At 39.5% G+C, this 25883-nt stretch overlaps 1 protein-coding gene across 13 annotated transcripts in view; it reads left to right on the forward strand.

Moving 5' to 3' along the window:
• The window catches only part of foxp1.L (forkhead box P1 L homeolog), a 612880-nt gene that overhangs the window by 36331 nt on the left and 550666 nt on the right, over positions 1–25883 (forward strand). The window contains exon 1 of one of the 13 annotated variants that reach the window (XM_018259174.2): positions 12699–12957. The exons of the other annotated variants lie outside the window; for them this stretch is intronic. The gene's annotated coding sequence lies outside the window, so the exon portion shown is untranslated. Of the gene's footprint in view, positions 1–12698; positions 12958–25883 lie in introns of those variants that run through there. 13 annotated transcript variants of the gene reach the window in all.

Genomic DNA, 25883 nt, shown 5'->3' on the forward strand with positions numbered 1-25883 from the left:
TTTAGCTTTTTATTCAGCTTTTATTACCCTAGTAACCATGCATTGATTTGAATAAGAGACTGTAATATGAATAGCAGAGGCCTATACAGAATATAAAGATGAGTAGTAAAACGTAGCAATAACAATACATTTGTAGCCTTACAGAGCATTTGTTTTTAGATGGGGTCAGTGACCCCTATTTGAAAGGTGAAACGAGTCACAAATCATGCAAATACTATAAAAAAAGAAATAATGACGACAAATTGAAACGTTGCTTAGAATTGGCCATTCTATGACATACTAAAAGTTAACTTAAAGGTGAACCACCCCTTGAATGTCAATTAAAATGGCACATCTTTATGGAAGACTGTAGTTTAAATGGCCTGCTTACCATACACATTTTATGAGCGTTTTAAAAACAAAAAAACTTTTGTTTGGAACATTCTGGTACACTATAAACTTCCATATCCTTTCAAACGACAACTCTCACCATCTCACCAACCATCAGGGGTGATGGGAGTAGTAGTTCTGCAACACCGGGGAGGCTGCTAGTTGCTTTATTGCTTCCTGGAAACTCTTGTGTTTTATCCAGAGCAGAAGTGGCTTTCAGGCTGGAGTGCAGAGACTGCTTAAAAGTGTGTGAGCGCCTATTTATAGCCGTGCGCTGAAGACAATTCATTTGGCTCCAGCTTTGTCTGTGTGTCTCTCGCTCACACTTTCTTTCCCCCGTCTGCCACACTTCTGCACTCCCTTTCATCAGCTACAGATGTGGCAAACAGCCGTGTTAGAGAAGTCATGAACTGTGCCGGCTGCAGAATTTAACAGCCAACATCTGGTGCCGAGGCACAACTGATGGAAACAACAGCATGGAAATAGTTCTTTCTTCCCTCCCTCGATAAAGAGCTGCAGCCTTACTTTTGGCCTCAGAGGACAATTTATATTAGATTAATGGCACAGAGAAAACAACTGTCAGAATTTTGTGTTTCAAATCTTCATCACAGTTTGAAAAGCCTTGGCTTCCACATCAGCTTGCAGTTGGAAACCTTCTGGCACAATAGCCCTAAAGATGTGCTTTTTCATATTTAAGAGGCAAAAATATATTTGACTGTTTGTAGATATCGTAGGATGTGTGAGTTTTCGTTAGTATTTAAGGTCCTGATGCGGAACCAATTTCTGAGACCCGAACCCGCGAAACTGCAACCCACATATTTACCACTTTGATCCGCTACCCGACCCAGACCCGCAACTGCCTTATCCGCAACCCGCCGACCACCACCAAACAGGAAGTGATGGTGCTGCAAACCGAAAGTGATGTCATCGAAAGTGGGTGGCAGTTTTAAAACTTTAAAAGGAGTAAAATATAGACAATATTACATAAGATAAGAAATTTAGATGAGACCCACCAACCCGCACCTGAAAATCCTTCCCTCATTCCGCAGGGCTCATTCGGCTCTCAATTACCAGGAGCGGCATTTTTGCTGAAAAAAACATGTTTCACCATGACAGTATCCCTTTAAAGTCATTTTTACTTTCAAACAGCCCTGATACTGAATATATGCATATTAGGGGTGGGGAAACATTTTTTACTTCCTTGTTTTGTGACAAAAAGTCACGTGATTTCCCTCCCTTCCCGAATCCTTCTGCCTGGCCAAACCGATTTGTATTTGGTTCGACCAGGCAGAAGGATTCGTCCGAATCTGAATCCTGCTGAAAAAGGCAGAATCCCGAACCGAATCCTTGATTCGGCGCATCCCTAGTTTTCAGAAAAGTAGATCTGAAACACATTATACATGTCTATCAATTTATATAGATTTTGTACGAATTCCTCATTAAATGTGAGAAATCATAGTTCTGTCACTGCAAATCAGCCGTTCCCGGATCACCTTGTTTTTTTTTTTTTTTATTTGTCCGGTGACCTTGACTACATATGGCCGGTGACAGATTTGTACCAAATAATGGCATCAATTATCTTATCGGCCTGGGTCACGTTCCTGCAGAAGATTAAGTAAATGACAAAATACTTGCGAGTGAAGTCTGTTGGGACGCAAGCGATTGTGGCTTCTATGCAGCCATTGTAGTCTGATATGACTATGACAGCAAGTCAAAGCAGAAATTGCAGCCGGACCTCATTCAGATCTTTATCTCCCGATCTGCCCTGCACGACGGTGCATTGTTGTTATTTTTGATTTACCTTCCAGCTGAAAGAGGTTTCTTTAAACGCCACCACTTCAAGGGAAATTTGGCTAATACACTTGTCAAGACGACTCCTTTGATCACCGCTGATATTTGCACAGCAAGGCTGACATTTCCATTTCACATCAAAACAATCATTTTATTCCTCGTGTCCCATATTGTTGCTGAGATTCCTCAGATCCTTTGACAGTTTGACTGCACTTTAGTTTTCTTGCTGCACATTGCTCCCAACATTTCCCTTTCTCCAAACTGGGGACTGGTATAGATGCATAAGCAGAAGTACAAGTATGGAATCCGTTAACCGGAAATCACTGACAGACTCCCATAGACTCCATTATAATGAAATAATCCAATGTTTTTAAAAAATGATTTCCTTTCTCTCTGTAATAATAAAACTAGGGATGCGCAGAATCCACTATTCCTTTGTGAAAGATTCGGCCGAATACCGAACCGAATCCAAATCCTAATTTGCATATGCAAATTAGGGTCGGGAAGGGGAAATAATTTTTTACCTCCTTGTTTTGTGACAAAAAGTCATGCAATTTCCGTCCCTGGCCCTCCCTAGATTCGGATTCGGTTCGGCCATGCAGAAGGATTTGGCCGAATCTGAATCCCGATGAAAAAGGCCGAATCCCGAACCGAATCCTGGATTCGGTGCTTCCAGAAAATAAAACAGTATCTTGTACTTGATGCCAACTAAGATATAGTTAATCCTTATTGGAAGCAAAACCAGCCTATTGGGTTTATTTAATGTTTACATGGTTTTCTAGTAGACTTAAAGCAGGGGTTCCCCAACCTTTTTTACCCATGAGCTACATTCAAATGTAAAAAGAGTTGGGGAGCAACACAAGCATGAAAAAATCCCTGGGGGTGCCAAATAAGGGCTGTGATTGGCTATTTGGTATCCCCTATGTGGAGTGGCAGCATACCGGAGGCTTTGCTTGGCACTATACTTAGTTTTTATGCAATTAAAACTTGTCTCCAAGCCTGGAAATCAAAAATAATCACCTGGTTTGAGGCCACTGAGAGCAACATCCAAGGGGATGGAGAGCAACATGTTGCTCATGAGCTACTGGTTGGGGATCACTGATTAAAGTATGGAGATCCAAATTACAGAAAGACCCATTATCCAGAAACCTCCAGGTCCCTAGCATTCTGGATAACAGGTCAGATACCTGTACTCATTATTGCGAATACCTTTTAAAATCTTTATTCCTGTGCATTTTCAGCATATCCTCTAAAGTGAGTATAGTAGCACGCGGAGCACTTTTGGGTGATTTAAGAGACACTTTTTTTTATGTAGCCCAAAAATTAAGACCCCCCCCCATAGACTTCCATTGAACGTGTTTACAAATAACTATTGTCTGATTGTTTGGCCCTGACTGTAAAAATCAAGATATTTCCCTGTTTTTTCCCTGTAATTTGCATTTTTTTTTCTAGGACTCCAAAACTAGTTTTCAGTTTAGTGGGATAAGAGAAGCCATTCCCATACTATTGTTACCTGGTTAAGGCAGGAGATTATAGGTACATAATTAATAGTTACAAAGAAGTACATAGTAAACGCTTACCCTTAATCGGGTTTAAATAGACTGTTATTAGATTGGATAGTGTTATGTTACACCTGTGAGAAATGGCCGGTGTTAGGTAACATTATTTTCAGTTGGGAAAAGTTGTAGTTTGTTTTTTTGTACTTGTGTTTGTATTTTCTGGCATTCCGGTGATTATTTCTAATTTGTTCTGCCAAAAGCAGGTATTTTTTTTAGTTTGTTTTATGGCAGGACAGTGCTGTATAAAGTCAGGATCCAACTAGACAACAGGGCAGGGTCCAGCGTAGGATTGGGGAGTCTGGGGCTCAGGGCTGGAATTAGGTATAGGCAGAAGATGCAAGTGCCTAGGGTGCAGCAAAAGTGGGGACGCTAAGCACCTACCTCTTCTTATGCCTACCCCTGGTCAGCACCCTTGTTCCCCCACTGCTGTATTGGTGTTGTAAGGTGTGAATGGACTGATGAGGTTAAAAACAGAAAATTGCTAGCTTGATGTCTAATTAAAAGTAAGGCTGAGCCCAAATTACTATCTCCAGATTATTCATCAGTTCCAAATACTTCTCACTCCCTTTTTTCAGCTTTGTCGTTGGATGTTTCCAAATTATTGCCCGTTTTGTACAGCGCCTAAATTCCAATTTTAACTGTCCCCCTTCCATCTGTGCTGAGTATTCAAGGGCAAAACCCACTGCTTCCCATCTCATCCTTATATCTCCATAACCTAAAGAGAATTGGGGTCAATTTACTAACATAGAATGGCATTACGCCCATAGCAACCCATCAGCTATTGGTTTCCATTTCCCAGACTGATCAAAAACGAATTACTTGGTAACTGTACAGTCCCAATTTAGGAACAATGTTAGAAAATGTATTATTAATTAATTAATACATTAAAGGGCACCAATCATGACCAAAATCATTTACTAAGTAAATACACTATGTGAAAGTTCAAGAAATCCGATTTTTAAAACCGTTAGAATTGTTTGTATAATGTAAATGATCAGCTCACTATTCCTTCTGCAAGATCTCCCCTATCTCCCGTCAGTTTTAGCTGAGGCAGCCATCTTGGATTTCACTGGCTCCTCCTACCTATATCTTCCCAGCCAACTGTAGCTCTGAAATCTCGCACATGCTCAGTTGAAATTCCTTGCTTGCTTATCAACCCTTCTAAGCTATTTTCAAATCAGCCAAACCTGTGTGTTAGCTGCTGTTCAGTAGTGCTGCCACCTGCTGGAAGTTACTGTGTGCCCTTCATTTGCATAATGACTTTACCAGCAGGGGACAAGATAGGGAAATCTCCTGATACTTCTAGTGGAGGAGTTTACTTAAACAAGGCATTCTGGGTAGAATACTCAAAGAAGTGTTACAATCTGAGCATGCTCCTGAAATTTGCATATTAGAGTCTCTGTTATAGTCACAGTATGGCCTCCCTCAGTGGAAGAACCCATTTGACAAAGTAAGGGATTTTTTTAAAACCTGCAGTTTTTTCAAAAAACTATATATGTAGTTTGATTGAAAGTGTTTAGCTTGTACTTGTCAGATTGTAAATATGTGTTTGATTTTGGCTGTGATAGGTGCCCTTTAAGGGTCGAATATTAAATTTGAATTTTCAAATTTCAAAATTCACACATTTGAATTTTAATCCCCCTATTCGAATGTAAATTGGAATGTGAGCTTTATCACCCCTCGACCATGGAAACAGTCCTAATTTGAATATTCGCCAACCTAAAACTTGCCGAGTTTATGTACAAGTCAATGACAGAGGTCTGTTGAGCCATTTGGAGATGTTAATAGCCTTCCTAACATTTGAGTTATTTTTTGGGAAAAAAACTTCATCCGTACGAATTAAATATGTATTGAATATGAATCGAATACGATTCGAATTTTCGGTCAGAACCATTCATTTATGTATTAAACATATTTAGACAAATTGTGAGTATAATCAAATTAAAAACTATTCACATGAATTCGAAAATTCGACCTTTTGATAAATGGACATCCAAGTATTAATAAACACAACACTCTGACCTGCATTGGAAAGTCAGTATTTTTCCATTGTAATTTGAATTCTATTCATGTTTATGAAGAAGAGATACATTTTGGGTGGCTCAAGACATCTCAATGTGTCTTTCTCCCTTTCTTCTGATAAAATCTATGCATCTGAATTCCAATTCTTTTGTGCCCATTAAATCTCTAGTTACACGGAGACAGAATGGTGTGTATTGCTTTAAGAACAATAGGCAATTTGGCTTGGCTCTAGCTTCCCCCCCATTTTTGGTGTTAGTAAATGCTGCTGAGAGCAAAAAAGGGCAACTCCCTTTGTTTTATTTATTTTTATTTTCATCAGAACTTTATTTTGTGTCCTGCCTGCTTCGTTTGCCAGCTCCGGGGATGTGTAAGGCTTGTATTAGTGAGATGGAAACTCTTCCAAGAGCACGCCCTTTCCTGCAATTTTTTCCAGACAAATTTTTTGCTCGAGGCAGTCCAAAGATATTTGCCAGGAGAAGTAGAATTAATATCAGTGGGAATTCAAAATAAATACGGACTTTCAGACTTTCCATGAAAATGACAAATAAACTTCCTCTTGTTAAAAAAAAAAAAAAAAAAAGTTCTAATAATTCAGTCCCTCGTCGCCTGCAGTGCAATTATACATCCAGCTTTGTGTTCGACGATTAGACGTTTAACCTCTTTGGACTTTCCAAAGTATTTAAAAAAAAAAGCCCAAAATAGAAGAAGTGGGTGCTTCCATTTCCAGAAGCTCTTTGCATTTTCCAAGGTGCCTTGAATCATTGGTACCGTGGCTCAGAATAAAGGTGGCCATATACATAGAGATCCGCTCGTTTTGTGATGTCGCCAAACGAGCGGATCTCTCCCCGATATGCCCACATTGAAGTGGGCGATATCGGGCTGATCTAATTGTGGGCCCTAGGGCCCAATGATCGGATCATAATGGATCCGATACAGGTGGTCGGATTGCGGGACCGCATAAACTAACAGATGCGCCACAATCCAATGGTATTTTTTAACCTGTCCGCTCGACTTTCGGCCAGATATCAATCGGGGAAGCCAGTCGGATGGCCTCACACACAGTCCAATAAGCCTTAAGGCTGCTAGAATAACAGAATCAGGCAAGAATGACGTATTTACGGTCCATGACTCCAAAATTGTCCCTACTTCTCTTCATCTCTATATCTTTGTGTCCCCTCTCCCTGGTGTCGATGGCATTAGGCCGATGGCTTTGAGTTGGGTGCATTCTTGGCATGCTTACAGGAGCTCTATCGTGAAGCTTGCATGCTACACATTTTAATAAAATATATTCTCAGATTTACCATCTGTAAGTGTTTATGGGTAATTGTTTCATATTGATATGGGTGTACATCCTGCGCAGAGATGAGCGACTCAATAAAAGTGACTGGAGGCATCTAAAGGATTTGAAAGCCAGACAGGCTGTATGGGTTGACTCTGACTCTTTCCAGCCTGACTTCAGTAGAATATCTCATCACCATACTGACTCAAAAACCATTGAGGAGATGCAAGAAAACTTTGGAAGCACTGGTAGTTCATTGTCAGAGGGCTCATTTTAAGTCAGGCTGTTTCCGCCGCCATCACGGGATGGGGACGTTGGGAACTGCAGTCAGGGGGTTGTGGCAGAAAGTGGAACTCGAGATGGAAAAGAGTGATTTGCATGTTGTAGATGGGGCTGGCCTTTTTAGATGTGGGTGGGGTTGGGTGAGTAGAGGGTGTGGTCTTGACATGATTGGGGTGTGGCCATGTGTGCATGGGGTATTTTTTCCATTTTACTTGTTGGCACTTTGCTAATTTAGTAGCATAGTTTTCCATAATTACTAAATATGATTTTATGCATTATGCACAAGATACAGAATTTCTAGTTCAATACACTGGTGGGCTTTAATTAGCTTTTACACACTGCAAGTAAAATATACATCTACTTAAAGGAACAGTTCAGTGTAAAATTAAAACTGGGTAAATAGATAGACTGTGCAAAATAAAAAATGTTTCTGATATAGTTAGTTAGCCAAAAATTTAATGTATAAAGGCTGGAGTGACTGGATGTCTAACAGAACAGAACAGAACACTACTTCCTGCTTTTCAGCTCTCAAATGACTTAAATGGGGGCCATAACTGTTCAGTGAGTTTGCAATTGATCCTCAGCATTCAGCTCAGATTCAAAAGCAACAGTTATGACCCATTTGCCCCCCCCCTCAAGTCTCTGATTACTGCCTGGTAACCAATCAGTGGAAACCAAGAGAGCTGAAAAGCAGGAAGTAGTGTTCTGTTCTGTTACACATCCAGTCACTCCAGCCTTTATAGATACATTACATTTTTGGCTAACTAACTATATTAGATACATTTTTTATTTTGCACAGCCTATTATATTTACCTAGTTTTTATTTTTACACTATATGATTCCTTTCATAAAATAAACACATAATAACACCTTTATTGTATTTCAAGTGCTTTTCTATTACCGGGGAATCAACAATCCTAATCTACTGATGACCTGCCTAATTCTCCTTTAAAACTTGCTCTATTGACACAGGTGATTGGTACTCTAAATGTTTTTTTTCCGGGTACGCCGTATTGTCAGGTGCTTGATGATTTGGCAGATGAGCAAGAGGAGCCACTAATATTCCCAAAATTTAAAAACTTTGCAGTAGAAAATGCAGCTTTTAAATTAAACATGTAGAAAATGCTTTCAGCTTCTTTGATGACTTTTCAGGGTGCAGGTTGCGGCAAGTAAAAAAGATTTTAGACAGTTTATTTAAAAAAAAAAAGTCCTTACCTCTTGAAACGTTTTCACATATGGCTTTAGAGCTGCGGCTGCACAGAGTTGTGCACTTCCACCCAATACATCAGAATGTCATTCCACTGCAGTCAAGGCAGCCAAATAACCAAAGCTCAGCTCATTTGTTCATCTTGCCAAATGTATACCCATCTTAAAGTACAATCGATTTCCATATGGTTTGCTATAAACTTCCTTTTCATCACTTGTGCTGCAATAACTTAACAACCCGGGGGGGGGATAGTTCAAAGGAGAACTAAAGCTAAACTAAAGAAGTAGCTAGAAATGTAGTACATTATGTTTTGTGCTTCTGTACCAGCCCAAGGCAACCACAGCCCTTTAGCAGTAAAGATCTGTGTCTCCAAAGATGCCCCAGTAGCTCCCCATCTTCTTTTCTGCTGATTCACTGCACATGCTCTGTGCTGCTGTCACTTACTGAGCTTAGGGACCCACTCACAATATACAGTACACATAGAATAGAAATGTCACAATATAAGGCTGATTAGTAATTAATACAGATAATTACTACATGGCAGCACAGAAACCAGTGCAATTAGCATCAGAATCTAATAATCAGCCCTGTAGCATCAGCTTATATTACAGACCAACCTCATTTTCTGCTGGATAATTAGTGACGAGCCCTAAGCTTAGCTTCTCAACAGCCAATCAGAGCCCACTGAGCATGTGAGTGTCACAGACACTTTCCAAGATGGTGACCCCCTGTGACAAGTTTGAAGTCCTGGATCATTGCTGCTATTGACAAGCTGAAACTTTAGAATGGTGCATCAAGTTCAGTAAATAAAGTATGGCATCTTTAGCCATATTAATTTTTAGGCTTTAATTCTTCTTTAATGTCAGTGAGTTATGGCAAGCTCAGTGCTCTGTAATCATAACTCTACAACTTTGACCCAAAGATGCCACCCATTCCCCTAACATGGCTACTAGAGCTCTATAAAGAAGAATGAAAGCTTATTCAAAGTTGTCATTAACACCATTTTTGAAACCAGGAAAGAAGTGAAAACAAGAGGATTATAAGAACGTTACTTTTTGAATTCATATTTTCTTTAGACCAATGTTCAAAAATGTTTTTCGTTTTCCTTATGATTCTCTTTGCCTGAATAAACAAATTTTATTTCCACTTGAGGGGCAAAGTATTATCTGATCACAGCAATATGTGTGTGTGTGGTTGAAACGACACTGAAGGGATGCCTTGGAGTTTTCCAGCCATTGTAACTCTGATTAACAACAGAGCAGGAATGTGGGGAGCATTTGTTCTTCAGACCGTGGAGAAATGGCTTGCTGAGGCTGCTCCTTCTCACATTCCATCTCCTCCACGGCAGCATGTAGTAGTCAGATCTGTGGCTACATTTCAGCTATTCCACAATTTTGTCATCTCTCTTCCCCTCTTAAACGGAGAGCCGCATCAGACCACCAGTGACTAAGTAGCTGAGATGTGTTGAACGCTGTGCAATAGTAGACAAGCAGATGTTGACATATGACTCATCCCAGGCAGACTAAAAAGCACAAGCCAGAAACTGAGGTTTCGTCTCCTACATATTATTACATACAATTATCTCACAGGGCCACCCCAGAACATTTGTTTTCTGGGAGTTCCACGCTCGCCATAAAATGCTGAAGTCTGGACACCGAAACAAGAAAAGAACTGACTTCATGATTTCTTTTGAAATACCTTCTCTTTTACGAGAAGAAGACTCCAAACCCTCATGATGAACTTTTCTAGACCACAGTCTTTAACACTTTGACTTTGAATCTGCCAAGTGTTGAATCATCCCCCATTTTATAAAAAAATTTATGTATTTGAGTTCAGTGCATTTATTTAATATTTAAACATTTTCTGCAATGTTTAATTTACATTTATTTTCATTTGAAAATTTAAATTGAAAACTCACTGTTGCAACATAAAAACATTTATATAAGTTTAATTTTTTTAAATACAGTTTATAAAAATTATATACTTCAGTCACATTTAGGTTCGGAATATTTATGTACACCAACATTTTTGTTCTGCTTAAGTTGGACCTAATTTATGGCTCAACTAAAGAAAACCACCCCAGGCGATAATGTAGTTATAATAGTTACGTAGATAATCTATACAGATTATTCCATATACGGGGTTATTGTGCTTTCCATTGTATTGTAATACACTTGCAATGAGTCTTAGTATATAGAATCCCGACCATAAAGCAGAACAAGTTTGTTGCTTTTTTAATTCTATGTTTATTTTTCTTTCTTGTCATAAAGGAAGTTACATGAATATCAAGAAATACAGTTCTCTATTGAAAACAATAAAACGGTTAAAGAAATACAGTTCCCCGTGCATGGATTGAACTGCAATTGAATCTGAGCTACATTACGTATATTTTTCCTAAACCTAAAATAAAAATAAAATAAAAAAAAATACAAATTGTTTTGAAGTAGACAAACAATTACAGGGAAATTCAAGTATAATTTATTTAGGGATGCGCCAAATCCATAATTTTGGGATTTTTCAGAATATTGAATATTCCACAAAAGATCTGGTAAAATATTGAACAGAATCTGAATATTGAAGGGGACATTGACTGGATTTTGTTCTGTAGAGGTTCAAAACCGGAATGGAATAAGCATATTGAAATTAGGGATGCACCAAATCGACTTTCTTGGATTTGGCCGAACCGCCGAATCCTTTGTGAAAGATTCGGGCGAATACCAAACCGAATCCAAACCCTAATTTGCATATGCAAATCAGTGAGGTGTGGGAACTAGTTTTTTTACTTCCTTGTATTGTGATGAAAAGTCACATGATTTTAAGGATTCTGATTCTGTTCGGCCAGGCACAAGGATTCAACAGAATCCGAATCCTGCTGAAAATGGCAGAATCCTGGCCCAATACCGAACTGAATCCTGGATTCAGAGCATCCCTAATTGAAATTAGACTTTATTTAGGGTTTCCACCTGTCCAAATTTCACATAGGCTTGTCTGGATTTTAACTTTCTGAAACCTGGACAGAACTGCTGCCCAACTCCCCGGTGTCCCACCCACTGGCATCATTACTCCGCCCAGGAACATCACTGTCTGAATTTGAGTTGCAAGGTAGCAACCCTACTTTTACTACTAGCTGCACTCATTTACAATACATTCATTAGAAATTCAGTCATCCCCCAGAATACATGAAAGGAATTTATAGGAATTTTAAATTTTTCATAAAAAAAATGAATGTAATTTTAGTTCAAGTTACCAGGAAGAACTTTTTGCAGGGTGCTGCCATCAAGGCCAAGATTCTTAATTTGCTGTAGCCGCAAGCACTTCCTGAATATTTTCTGTACCCCATGGTAAGAGAATACTTGTAACATAACCTCCCTTTGTAGATCCAGCATATTTCAATAGAGGGATAACATTAAGGGGCAGATTTATCAAGGGTCGAATAGTAAATTCTAATTTGAATTTGAATTTTTGAGTGTCAAAATTCACACATTCAAATTTTAATCCCCCTATTCAAATTCGAGATTTATCGCAGCTCGACCATGGAAACAGTCCTAATTCGAATATACACCACCTAAAACCTGCCGAGATTATATACAAGTGAATGGCAGGGGTCTGTTGAGCATTTTGGACATGTTAAAAGCCTTCCTGACATTCAAGTTCTTTTTTCCGGAGAAAACCTCGATTTGTACAAATCGAATATGATTTGAATTTTTGGGTTGGAATATAAGCCATTCTAATTTTTTCTTAACCTCCCAGTCAAATTGTGAGTATATTTGAATTTAAAAAAAATTCACATGAATTCAAAATTTTACCTTTGATAAATGAGCCATCCCGTAAGCAACGTTGCAACCTGGCTGTTTTTATCATGACCTAGCCGGTAAAATGCTGGAGAAAGCTCAAATTCAAAACCCGAAGCTGGATAAATGGTGAATTCAGTGCAGTTTGGACCTAAACAATTGCTCTCTCTCTCTCTCTCTCTCAGGATCTACTTTTTGATTGATCAAAGGTGCAAATGAATTCCACTTTTTTCTAGTTTTACAAATAGGGGCTTGTAGACACTGTGGCAATGTAGTGAAAACCCACCACCCCCAGTATATCTACCCACAAACCAAGTCTTGTAACTACATTCAATAGTTTCTCTATTCGATCTTCTTTTTTATTGTTCTTCTTTTGTCATGGAGCTCCAGATTTTTGGTCAACTTCTCGTTTGCTGACCTACTTTTACACAAGAGGGCGTGATGCCACCAGGACAGTTGAACTCGGAAAAAAACCCATGAGAAACAGGAGGCCCAGAGCCCTTCCGACCTTTGAGAAGACACTTTATCTCTCTCCGTGCCTCCGGCTCTGCAACTTTGTTTGTAAACTCTGTGTGATGAGAACATGGTACGCCTGAAGGGAATTCTTTGTGCAGCTCCCAACATTGTTGTCTGTTAAAGAGGAATAATATAAACAAGGTAAAGAGATACTATCATTCCTGAATGTACTCTCTCTTTTACATATTTCTTTTTCATGTATAGGTACTCTTTGTGTGGACTTTTCTATTCAGGTTCCATAAATTAGAATATTTTAGAACTGCCGACTTGTTTCCTTTGCCTTAATTACATTTTCTTATGTGAGTCTGCAGATTAATCCTGATAATTGTTCCCAAATCCTGCAGTTACACAATTAACTCCTTGAAGCACGGTATGGCATTGTTGCTTTGGAGCCTCCAGTTAAGTCACCTGCTTAAAGCGGAACTATCGCGAAAATGTAAACTTAATGTAAACTTTTTCATACTGAAATAAGAAACTATCTAAATACAATCCATTAAAAATTCTGTACTGTTTCTGAAATAATCAAGGTTATCTTCACTATTCCTCTCTCAGCATCTGTTTCTCTTCATTCTGTCTTCATCCAGGAGTCGGCAGTCAGATGAATGATCCAATATATCTTATAGGGGGGCTCCTTTTGCCTAGAAGATGTATTAAAGCTCACTCTATTAAAATCAGCAGACATCATGTCTCTCTATATGCAGGATTTGTGCAAAAGGCAGTTATTTTGCTAGATTTTGTACTAGAATCAGTTAATTGTGTGAGCTCTAATTCATCTGATAGGAAAGGGAGCCCCCCTATAAGATATATTGGATCATTCATCTGACACCCAACTGCTGAATGAAGAGAAACAGATGCTGAGTGTCAGGGCTGAAGGCTCAGTTTGCAGTTGCGGACCAAGGAGGAAGCTTGTAGGTACAAACACAGTTTGTGGTACAATAGGGGTCAAGAAGAAGAGTCCTCAATCCACAGGCAAAGGTCAAGATCAGAAGTTCAAATAACAATAATCACACTCAGGAACACAACAGAGTTGAACCTATAATCGGGCAATGGCTGAAATCCTCTGGCGTCCTTTTATATGTGAATTTTTGCGCCAAAACGTGTGTGATGACATCATGCACTGATGTTGCACGTTGACACTGCACGTTTTGATGCTGGCGTCATGAATGAACAATGGCGTCCAGATTGAGGCGTCCAAACTCCATATTGTTCCCCCTGGGCGCCATCTTGGAAAGGACGCCACCATAAACGGACACACCGGCGAGCGCTCCTTACACTGAGAGAGGAATAACGAATATAAACTTGATTATTTCAGAAACAATGCAGAATATTTAACTGATTGTATTTAGAAAGTTTCTTACTTCCGTATGAGGAAGCTTATATAAAATTTTCATTTTCATGATAGTTCCCCTTTAAATACTTGAGGTTACCGAGGTGGCATTTGGACTTTAACCAGTCAGGAATGTCCTTGTGTGGCTATAGGGTGATTGTTATAAGGTTGTATTGTGCCATCTACATATTTGGTTTTGACTGATGTACCATAGCTGCAGATAATGTAGGCTGGGTTTGAACATATACTTGCTGACATTACCTTTACGTTTGAGGACACCTAATGCTTTCTATTAATAGTAATTCCGCGCTCATGTTTAGTCTGTAATAATCTGCCTTGTGGTATTTTCCTATAGACCTCAGTGTAAGCTGGTAAACCTCACAATCACAGTACCTTCCTTATGTTGGCATCATACAAATAGTTCTTTTTGGTTTTGCCCTTCTTTCATGTGCATCTGGAAAGCCGGTTCTGGCCAAGCACTAGACTATAAATTAAAGCGATAAACATGAATTAATATGCTGACCCACGTACTCAATTACTGTAGGTGCTATCAGTCTACTTTTATCCATCAGCCTTTGAAAATGCGATTATTTGTTGACCTTTTGTACAGTATTTTGTGTTTATTTCTTCTTCAAAGGTCTCAATATGTGTCCCTGTGTGACCTCTTAGGTCCTGGGATCTTCTGTAGGTATCGCTTTGCAGTTTGCCATTTCATGATTGGAAATTGAGCCTCTAAGGGCAGAGACACACATGGAGGTTCGGGGAGATTTAGCCGCCTGGCGACAAATTGCCTCTTCTTCGGGCGACTGATCTCCCCAAACTGCCTCCCTGCCGGCTCGAAGGCGGGGTGGCACTCAGAGCGATTCATTTTCCGAAGTCACCTGAAGTTTCCTCATGGGGCAATCGCTCCAAGTGCCATCCCGCCGTCGATTTGGAATCTAGCCGGCGGGGAGGCAGTTCGGGAGATTAGTCGCCTGAAGAAGAGGTGATTTGTCGCCGGGTGACTAAATCTCCCCGAATCTTCTCGTCTGTCTCTGCCCTAATACTCCTCTTCAATGTGTATGGTCCCTTGTGTGATCTCTTATATGGTGTCTGCCCAATTGTTCAGAAGTCGTCTGAAGTTTTCTCGTGGGGCACCTTTGGAAAACGAATTGCTCCAAGTGCCATCCCACCAGCGATTTTGATTCTACCCGGCGGGGAAGGCAGTTTCGGGAGATTAGTCGCCTGAAGAAGATGTGATTTGTCACCGGGTAACTAAATCTCCCCGAATCTTCTCATCTGTCTCTAGCCTAATACTCCTCTTCACTGTGTATGGTCCCTTGTGTGGTCTCTTGTATGGTGTCTGCCGAATTGTTCCCCAGGCCATTTGTTTAGAAACCTTCTAGGATCGGCCCTTGCATGGCTGCCTTTAGTTATTGTCAATACATGCACTGGTATGAACATAGGAAGGGGGGCAAAAAGTAAAGAGGTGAAAAAAATACACTAGTTTCACAATTACTGAATGTGAAACCACTACTTTAAGATGTTGCCAAAGACAAAACAAGAGCTGTCTAGTGAAAGCGTGCACTGGGGCGGAAGCAACAAAGAAACGAGCAAGTGATCTGTGTATGTTTTTTTTTTCCAGAGGATTTCTTCTAAACATATAAATAACTCTGAATTTACAAAGCTCTGCTTTAGAAGGTGCACCTGTGTTTTAGTGTATTTTATCTTCCTGCTGTATAAACAAGAACGCTTGTGGTATGATTGTGGTACGTTCATAGAGTCAAGATCTGGGGAACTTTGTAGAGAATGTGTACTGTATATATCTGCTCAATTATATTTTTCAGGGGTTTATTTATTAAAATCCGAATTTATCTCTTTATTTAAATATAATTTAAATAAAAAAAGCTTGACCAAACTCCCATCCCCGATTTTACCTTATTTATTAATTAAATAACTCAAATAATTGTATGTTTTTTTCTGACTTTATTCCCTGAATCATACAATTTTTTCTGGTTTTTACCCGAAAACCCCAAAAATATTGGATTATCGAGCTAAACCTAACGCAAACCACGATAACTTCCAATAGGATAGGGACATCTCCCATTGACTTGTACATGACCTCGGTAAGTCTGAGATGGCGGATTTTCAGATTCAGGCACTTTGCAGCATCTGGTTATAATAAATCTCGAAAAATGTTAGTTTTTGCCCGTAAAAGCTGACCAGTAAATAACCCCCTAAATTCTCACTGATGTGAGGATATTATATTGTAAGCAAAATACACATATTTCATGCTATTCCCCACTCGAAATTACAATCCAGTTTTTCTTCAGGTATACATAGTAGGGAGAGCTGTATAAAAATCCAGTTAACCTACCAGTATGTTTTTGGACTTTTGGAGGAAACAGGGGCTGTAGCCGAGTAGCATTCTAATTCTAACATGAGGCCAATAGTAGGTCTACACTGACTTTCGTGATCTAGAGCAGAGGTCCCCAACCCTTTTTACCTGTGAGCCACATTCAATTGTAAAAAGAGTTGAGGAGCAACACAAGCATTACAAAAGTTCCTAGGTGGTGCCAAATAAGGGATGTGATTGATTTGGTAGCCCCTGTGTAAACTAGTAGTCTAAAGGAGGCTCTCTTTGGAAGTACATCTGGTTTTATGCAACCAAAACTTTCCTCCAAGCCAGGAAAATTCAAAAATAAAAACCTGCTTTGAGGCCACTGGGCAGCAACAACCAAAGGGTTTTGTCATGAGATACTGTTGGGGATAACTAATCTAGAGCAAATATGCCTATACCAATTTACCCCTAATCCTATTCCCACTCTTTTCTGGGAACCCCAGTCCCAACCGTGAGCTGGAATTTGACCACCATTTAATTTCTACTCTTGAACAGTAAAAAATGTCCCCCCACAAGTGATTGGTTAGATTGCACAGTTCCAGTTGGGCATCCTTCAGACTGGTTGAGTCACGTAGATACTTAGTTAAAATCTCATCAAAATCACAGTTGAGGTTTTGATAAGTAGGCCGATTCATTTGTAAGTACATCCAGATTGATTTGATTGATTTTTGGTTGTTCAAAGTGTTTGGTGTTATCCCCGTAACCATTCTGTTAAACCTAAGGGCATTACCAGTTTTTCTGTCTACAACAGAATGCCACCTGTTTGTGCTACTGATAAAAAAAAAATGGTTGTTGCTTTCCCTCGCCTTATTTGTGTAAAGCAGGGAGGCTAAAGGTGGTCATAGACGCACAGATAATATCATACAAAGTTAATTTTCGTATGATATTCAGTGCGTGTATGGTGGGAAACGAGTTGATCGATATCGGAAGAAGACTTGGATATCGGTTGGCTCACTGATCATTCTGGAAGGAAAATTTTGTTCAGGAGGCTTTGAAGGCACCCAAACGTCGGCCATTGTTAGTGCTGAATCGTCAGATAAAGGTAGAATTCGATTGCTGACGATTCAGCTCTACACGTGTGTATTAAAACTGAGTATCTTCTTCAAGAAAGATCATAATTGTTACGTCTATGGCCTCCTTAAGCCCACGTAGATATGGGGTGGGTGGCCCTAGACAGGTCTATGCCTTCTGTGGCTTTACAGAGATTCAAATGGTCTCTTCTGTATTATATAACATTTGGGAGTCCTGCAGTGACTAAATGGTGTTGAACATGCAATATTAGGAGACTGCTCTTCTGTCTTCTAAGTCAATATATATTCTTGGTGCCCCATTGTGTCTTTATGAATATTTGGGTGCAAGGCCAGATGTTTCATAATGACTTACACAGCAGGGCACACGTATCCCCCTCCACCCATGTTGACATTCTGTAGGAACGCTGAAATACTTTTTCAAGAGGTCAAAAGATTGACCCCAGCATCTGTTTTATCTGTACGCTGTTTATTGTAGGGTTTTCCCACCCCTGTAGTAATATGTTAGTAATGGGTGAAAAACTCCCTTTGCAATCAGTGTTAAAATATGATGGGATAATTACAAAAGAGACTTCATTAATTGCCTCTCAATGAACATTGAGCATAAAGATAAGGACTTAAAACATTTTGAATCATTGCACTGGAGGTTATATCCATTTATTTTATCAGAAACTGCCAGTTTTATTTAAGGCTTAATGTTGAGCTCCAGTCTTTTCACAGGAGTTGGTGTCATTCTGTTTCCCTTGCAAAAAAATAATTCATTCTAGAAATTCCCGTGCTGTCTGTTTTTTTTTTTCCCCATAAAAATTCATTTAGATAAAATTAGAAATTATTGTTTAATGAGGTGGCATTTCAATTTAGCCTGCGCGTCGTGCTTAGAACGGGACTTCTATAACACTCGGGTTCATTTGAGTAATAAAGGCTGAATCATGGGGGCTTTAATTCTTAATCGCCGCAAGGATGGTTATCGGTGTGATGTGAGAGCTGTCGTAGAGGTATTCAATCAATTGCCCATTTAGCCATGACCAAAAGTAATTGTTCCCTAGTGGACTGCACGATGACCCGTTAATTCTTACTTTGACCTCATAACCTTGCTTGCAGACCATGGAAAGGGATATGTAGGGTGTATGTCTGCATTATCCGCTCAAGAGCAGTATCCAAGGTGAATTGGCAAATTAAAATAATTAAAAATGCTGCTGTTTTTTTAAACTGCCCCCTGTACTTACATTTGTGAGTGATCTCAAGCATTTTATATTAAAGAGACAGTACACGGACATTGCAGATGGGATCTTGGCCATCTGGTGGGGTGGGTGAGAAAGTTGTAGATTTGGATTAGTGGCTATTTTGTGAAAATTAAAGACTGCTTTATTTATTGCTAAAAATGTCTGTGGGTTGACTGTTTATTAGGAGGGTTGAAATTTAGGGCAATGAATAAACAGATGATTGGAGCTGTTTTAGCTTCATTGACCCCCCTGTAATGGCCTGGCATACAAGCGAAGGCAGAGTTGACCGCTGAATTGTCCTTACATACCGCCCAACATTTTGGAAATAGAAAAAGGGACAAAAAGGTTTGCGAAGCGGAGCACCGCCATTTTTTTTACGCCGCCCTTTTTTGAGGCCACACCCCTAATTACATGTTCACTTCACAAAATTTGGCAGGTTATGAAAGTTTGAACACATTTCTGTGGTTTTTATATGTTATTACTAGGGATGCACCGAATCCACTATTTGGGATTCGGCCGAATCCGTGCATCCTTGGTGAAAGATTCAGCCAAGTATTGAACGGAATCCGAATCCTAATTTGCATATGCAAATTAGGGGCAGGAAAGGAAAAAGTGGAAAACATTCTTCTTTTGTGACGAAAAGTCACATGATTTCCCTACCGCCCCTAATTTACATATGCAAATTCGGATTTGTTCGGCCAGGCACAAGGATTCGGCCTAATCCTGCTGAAAAAGGCAGAATCCCGAACCAAATACTGGATTCGGTGCATCCCTAGTTATTACAGTTTTGAAGGTGAATTGCCCTTTAAGCTGCAAGTCACAGTTTCCCCAAGAGACCTGATTATCTTAAATTGTTACAAAAGTATCTAAGCGCAACTGCCAAGTATTCTGAGCTCTCTGCCAACAGCCAATTAAGTTTTAGAAACTTCGTATCTTTTTCTGACTGTTCAGTGCAGGAAATCAAAGAGAAAGTCAGGACATTTCTGTAACAATTCGGGACTGCGGGTTGAGCTGTCAAAATCGGGACTGTCCCGCGAAAAAATGGGACAGTTGGAAGGTATGCCATTACCTGGCCGATTACAGCACTTGTAGCGTTCTTGTAGTTCTTTGTAAGGCTACAAATGTATTGCTTTTTCTACTGTTATTATTCCTTTTGCTCCTCTCTTATTCATATTCCAGTCTCTTATTCAAATGAAAGTGTGGTTACTAGGGTTTTGGACCCTAGCAACTTGAGATCTGCTGAATAAAAAGCTAAATAACTAAAAAATCCTAAGTAATAAAAAATTAAAACCAATTGCAAATTGTCTCAGATTATCAAAGTTAATTTAAAGGAGACATATTATGTAAATAATGAGAATGTACTAGTGCATTAAACTCTTTTAGATATGGAAGGACTGTTCTTTAGAAAGTTGTGTTTTGGGCTGATTTAAGAAAATGTCTGCAAAAACCCCACTAGTCCCGCCCAACTGTTACATTTCCTGCTGCCTTCTTTCCCAGGCTGTGCAGGGGAGCACACTGCATTGTAGGACAGGAACCAATCAGCAGCTAGGCTGACCTGATAGGGAACAGAAGCCTTTTTTTTCTTCCTTGAGTGCAGGGCTGTGATATTGACTATTCCACTTCTACTGTGCTTTTGATAGGGATCGTTAGGACACCCCCACCCCTCATTTGAAACAGGAACCAGAGGAGCTCAAAAAAAGGGACTAATTTTGAAGACAATATTAATTTACAGCCAAAAGTAATACCAGCACCATATAGTGTACACATGGTCAGACTGGCCAGACGGGACACCGGGAAAAAACCCGATGGGCCCCTCCGTCCCCAGACCTGAACCCCACCGGAGCTCCCGAGGCTGGGATCATTTAAAAGATCATTTTAACTTTTAAATAAACTCAATAGAATTCTTTACCTCCAGCAGGGTCGGACTGGGGGGCCCAGGGCCCACCGGGGCTGCTGTCCCAGGCCCCCCCTCCGGCCTCCCTTACTGAGCTGACGTGATGCGCGTGTTCCGCATGCACGCACGCGCGCAATGTTTTTGCCGCAACCATCTGACAAAGGAAGGTCAGGTTCGAAGAAGTTTCTGGGTGCGGATCTGGGCTGGCGGGGCCCACAAGAGCCTTCCTGGTGTCCCGCCGGCCCAGTTCGACTCTGAAACTGAACTGAAATTTGATTGTAAAATAATAATCTCATCTTTAGACTGTAGATGCCTGTAGAATTGTAAAAACTAAAAATCTACTTCCCCCCCCCCCCGTATTTTTTATTTTAACAAATCAGCCAAAATATCAGGGAGATTTTACAACTTTTCAATAAGGAAATGACATGCTGAAGATTAAGCATGTGGGGCTGGAGCGTTAATTACTAACACTAATTAATTGACATAGTTCATATTTACATATTTTTGTAGGTTGTGGCTTCTTATCACTTGCAGATGAAAATCTAATTGCTTTTGATTCTGTAGCAAACGTGAGGCACATCCAGTTTGGCTCTAGTTCACCGCAAGCTGTTCTTTGCTTGTGTGTCAGAATTTGGGCGAGTTTGCAGTTTATCAGTTAAAAATATCTGAAAACCCATTTGTCACCACATTTCCATTGCCGATAATTAGAATCAGGAAGCCATAGCAGAAAAAAAAAAATTACCCTGAAGAGGAAAAAATAATGCAGAATCATTTATCTGCAGACCTACGGTAATTGTTTAGAAACTGCCACCGAGCCTTGAAAATAAAAAGGGATGACCACATATGCATACCTACTAACTGTCCCATTTTCTTTTGACAGCTCAACTGACAGTCCCGGATTTGTTATTGATCTTTGATCTCCTGCACTGAACAGCCAGAAAAATATACAACGTTTCTAACTTAATTGGCTTTTGGCAGAGAGCTCAGATACATAGCAGGTGCACTTTAATACATTTTTAACAATTGAAGATAAGCAATTGTAACTATTTAAGATAAGCAGGTCTCTTGAGGAAACTGTGACTTGCAGCTTAAAGGGCAATTCACCTTTATTAGCAAAACTGTAATAACAAAAAAAACCACAGAAATGAGTTCAAACTTTCATAACCTGCCAAATTTTGTAAAATGAACATGGTAATTAGAGGGTGTGGCCACCGGACGTGGTTAAAATGTTGTGCAGCAAATCTTTTTCTCCCTCTGTCCAAAATGTTGGGAGCTATGCATATGCCATTCTATTTGTGCTCAGTGGTAGCTCCCAGGAGGCTATTTGGCAAATCGAATCGTAACATGTAACCTAGAGTTTTTATAATGGACAAATATTTTGAATGAATTGAATAAAGAGCACTTTATAATCATAGTGACTACTGTTTCACTTCCTGCATACCTCCCAACTTTCCCCTTTTTTCGTAGGACCGTTCCGATTTTGACAGCTCAGCCCGCAGTCCTCCTGATTGTTACCAAAATGTCCAGAGTCTCCTGCATTGATGCCAGCAAAAGATGCAATGTTTCTAAAACTTATTTAAACAAGAGGCTATTTAAACAAGAGCCCAGAATACTCAGCCCCGGCACTTATATAAATTTGTAACAATTTAAAGGAATTGTTCAGTATAAAAATAAAAACTGGGTAAAAAGGCTGTGCAAAATAAAAATATGTTTTCAATATAGTTCACCAAAAATGTAATTTATAAATACTAGAGTGACTGGATGTGTAACATAATAACCAGACCACTACTTCCTGCTTTGCAGCTCTCTTGCTTTCCACTGATTGGTTACCAGACAGTAACCAATCAGAGACTTGAAGGGCGGCACATGGGTCATAACTGTTGCTTTAGAATCTGAGCTGAATGCTGAGGATCAATTCCCATGTGGGCCCCCCTTAAAGTCCCTGACTAACTCAGAGTTAGAGAGCTGAAGAGACAATTTTCAGCCAGATATTGATTGGGAAAGAGCGGTTGGAGGGCCCAATACACTGCCCAATAAGCTGCCAACTATATTGGCCCGTGCATGGCCAGCTTTACAGTCTACAGTATCTGCACCCTGCTGGACTACCTGATTAAAAGCCTTTATTGGCTAAAAACAATCCAATAACTGAAGGAACTGAGAAGCGATAGGAATTTACAAAGTAGCTGTGAATTGAGTGTGTTTGGGATCCCTTCAAATTAAGGAGAGAAACTGATAAATGATTAAACAGAGTGCAAGCCAAGATTTACTATGGACCATTTTTGACATCTGGCTTGGAAATTTTTCATTATTATTTATAGAAAGCCATTTAGTGTGTTATAATATTATTTAGGCTCAGCCTGTGGATGGTTTGTTTATCCGTCGATCACCTGCTACCTACATTTCCAACCTCAACGAGTGATAATGTTGCGCAAAAACAACAATTTACTGATTTTCAGGGAAGCTATACCTCCGTAATATGGCTGCTGCTCACAGCACACACCTAAAGATGTCACATTTTGAGGCTTTTTGGAAATGCTGTAATAGCTGCTAATGGGTCTATAAAATTGTGATGGTGAGAATGAAGATTTGTTGATAAGAAATAAAAATTAAATATTGCACTCATTGGTTTTTCTTCTATTCCAAAGCAGGGCACCCATATTGTCACCCATGGTTATTGTCCAGTTGTGGGTCCTGTTATCCAGCATACTCAGGACCAGCAGGCTCTTTCCGTAGTTTGGATTTTCATACCTTAAGGGGCAGATTTATCAAAGGTCGAAGTGAAAATTCGAATTAAAAAAAATTAGAATTTCGAGCTAATTTTTGTGTACTTCGACTAGGGAATAGTCCAAATTCAATTAGAATTTGAAAACAAATGAGAATTTAGAAATGTATCATGTACTGACTCTTTAAAAATCCAACTTCAACCATTCGCCATCTAAAACCTGCCGAATTGCTGTTTTAGCCTATGGGGGACCTTCTAGAAAACGGACCTATCCGATCGAATACGGACCTATTCGGCCAAAGACAAAACTTCGATTTAAGTTCGGTTGGTCTTTTTGAATTAGAATTTCAAAGTTTTTCAAATTCGAAATTCGACCCTTGATAAATCTGCCCCTAAGTCTACTAGATAACCATGTAAAAATTAAATAAACCACAATATTGTTTCCAATAAGGATTAATTATATCTTAGTTGGGATCATGTACAAGCGACTGTTTTATAATTACACAGAAAAAGGAAATGTTTTTCATTATTTTATTAAAATGGAGTCTACGGGAGACGGCCTTTCCGTAATTCGGAGCTTTCTGGATAACTGTTTTCGGATCCCATGCCTGTGCAGGAAATTTGTGTCACTTTCACAATAAAGCTTCCATGGTAGGATAATATTCACACTTCTTTCTTGAATTACACTTCCTTTATGAGAAAACGTTCAGTCCCGTTGTTTTTTTTTTTTTTTTTTAGATAAAAAGTTTTGCAGCCCAGGACAAATAAAGTGCTCATATTTTCCTATAAAATTGCCCTGTGCAGTAACCAATATCAACCAATCAGCAACTAGCTTTGCAGGTAGAGGAATAAAAGCAAATATCTGATTGGTATCTCTGGGTTGTTGCATTGAGGATATTTGGTATATGAAGACATTTGTTTCTTTTATAATTTTTTATTTGTGGAAAGAGTTGCTCCACAATGTGTTTTTAGAGGCATTTCTTCTATTCTATGTTCAATTGGCGAGTGTACATCTAAAAGTGTGGCTTGCTGGAGATGACACCTTCTTCTAAGCATTTGGGAGGCCAAGCTTAATTGAAAATGTGGAAAAAAAACAGAGCATGGCCTTTTGATGATCTTTGCCTTGGGCTTGAATGTATAACATTGCTTAACCTCTTGTACACTGCAGAGTATTGATGTTGTGCCAGTTTTCTGCTAAGTAGGTTGAAATGATGAAACCTTTAGGGTTTAGTGTTGTTGTCGCTTTAACCCAAGTGCCTTCAGAGATTTTTTTGCGGTGTAATAAATTTTGCTTCTTAGATGCTAAATTATAATGCTATGCCACGGTGCTGCAATTCCATAAATGTGCAACAATTGTATTTTTTGTGTGACCTTTTTAATGTCATTTCTGTTCTTTTGGTTGAGAATATTTTCTTTATGTAATGGTTCTGTGCTATGCTAATAAATATATATATATATATATAAAGTCTATAGTGGTGCACTCGTGATATAGGCAACCGCCTGGGTGCTGGTTATAGCATAGCATAACAATCCAAGAATAAAAACCGCACTCCAAGGTCTTGAAATAGTGAAAAAAAAGGAAAAATTTTCTTTCAGCGTTTCGGCACACTCACTCGGGCCGTCTTTGGCCCGACATATTTAAGTCTCCAATATCCGCACACGCTGTCTGGTGTTAAATTGGTATCGGGTGCTGTGCTGTAGTTGAACGTTGTACAGAACCAGAGAGTAGCACGCACACCGAATCTTCTTTACTCCAAAAGATTTATTAGAATACAAAAAGCATTACATCGGGTTTACATCGACGTTTCAGTTTAGCGCATTACAAAAGAAACTTACTCGCTTGAGACCTTGTTTTCTGAGTTGACTGATTCTGGTGTCTTTCCATTGTCACAATTTAAATATACTCGTACCCGAAGGGTGCAAGGCAAATGGAGTTTTTGCCCAATTTTTTGGTGAAACGTTAATTTTATATGAGCATAGCATGTTCCCGGATAACAATGACCCAATTTCAGAAGATACGAGTTTTCACTGAATCTTTGGGGCAAATTCACTAAGCGACGAAGCGCCGAACGCTAGCGTTAATTCGCTAGCGTTTGGCATTTTCGTTACTGTGCAAATTCACTAACGAACGCTGGCGTAGTTTCACTAGTGTTGCTTCGCACCCTTACACCTGGCGAATTTTCGCTAGCGATGTAACTACGCAAATTCACTAACTTGCGCGGTGTACTGAACGCTACCTTTTACGCTAGACTTCCTTCGCCACCTCAGACCTGGCGAAGCGCAATAGAGTAGATAGGGATTGTTTTAAAAAAAGTCAAAATTTTTTCTAAGTCCCAAAAAACGCTGGCGTGTTTTCTACATTATGGCTGATAGGCTGAAAAAGATCTAAAAAATTTTTGGGGCTCCCCTCCTTCCCCCCTACATTTCCTGACTCATGGCAACTTACCTAGACAGTGGGCACATGTGTAGGGCAAAATAAATTTTTAGTGAATT

This window comes from Xenopus laevis, chromosome 4L, assembly GCF_017654675.1.
Source record: "Xenopus laevis strain J_2021 chromosome 4L, Xenopus_laevis_v10.1, whole genome shotgun sequence".
Lineage (NCBI taxonomy): Eukaryota > Metazoa > Chordata > Amphibia > Anura > Pipidae > Xenopus > Xenopus laevis.